A 1046-nucleotide genomic window follows, 5' to 3' on the forward strand; every position below is an offset into this window, starting at 1 on the left:
GATTATTTTAACTATAACTTTTATACATGTTTGCTATTTAACTTCTTCCAATCTGTGTTATTCTGTTAAGGATAGGACGATGATAGGAAAAGTAGGAAACGAATGGGAGTGTTTCAAGTTTAATGTGCCTCGAAAAAGTAAAATTGATGGTTGTTCCAATCGAGTGGAAGAGAGATAGATGCGGCGCAAGCGTACAATGAGCGTAACGGGACACAGCGTAACGGGACAATGTGCGTTACGGGACACTTTTTCGTGCGTGCAGCCGGCGTTCATCGATTTATTAGACGTTGTCACGTCAAATATATATATATATATTCTGATATAGTCAGCTTTTATATATATATAAATATATATATATATTTTTTTATATATATAAATATATATATATATATATATATTCTGATAGCGTCAGCTTTTGCTTGATGTCAAAACGCCGTCAGTGTAGCAAATCAAATAAATGTTGTAATTTGTATTTTCTTGCCTCATTAGAAACTTTCTGGACAGACACAATTCATTTATTATTATTTTTAATACATTGGGTTTTATAGTTTAAATACACTGGTTATTAGCTTTCTAAACACCAAACGCCTCTATCACATGACAATACAAATTTCACTATACAAAAATAAGGAAAATTATTTCTCTTTAAGTTTAAGAAATGTGTTTCCGCCCGGGATTGAACCGGGGACCTTGTGCGTGTGAGGCACACGTGATAACCACTACACTACGGAAACGATACATTTAACTTTCAAATTTATAGTAATAAATGTATGATTTTACTCCTATCCGTCATATGGTAGTGCTATATTTGCCGAGACAATAACAATTATTTCACACACAACAGTATGTTTGTTAAAGTCTCTCTTCAAATACTGTCATAATATATTATCATTAGTACTAAAGAAAAACTTTGAAGGCAGTATAAATTTTAATAATTACATTACTTCCCCTGCCCCCTTTTTTTCTCCATGAATGTTAGACTATGTCCTGTGGCTTTATTACAACTAGTTTATAATATACAAGCTGAAGTACCAGGCGTTTCCCAG

General features: G+C 32.8%; 1 non-coding gene across 1 annotated transcript; it reads right to left on the reverse strand.

Moving 5' to 3' along the window:
• Positions 1–661: 661 nt before the first annotated feature.
• Positions 662–734, reverse strand: Trnav-cac (transfer RNA valine (anticodon CAC)). The gene has a single exon. It is a non-coding gene; the product is annotated as a tRNA-Val (tRNA).
• Between the last annotated feature and the right edge of the window lie 312 nt (positions 735–1046).

Source organism: Bacillus rossius, chromosome 12 (assembly GCF_032445375.1).
Source record: "Bacillus rossius redtenbacheri isolate Brsri chromosome 12, Brsri_v3, whole genome shotgun sequence".
In the NCBI taxonomy this organism is placed as follows: Eukaryota; Metazoa; Arthropoda; class Insecta; order Phasmatodea; family Bacillidae; genus Bacillus; species Bacillus rossius.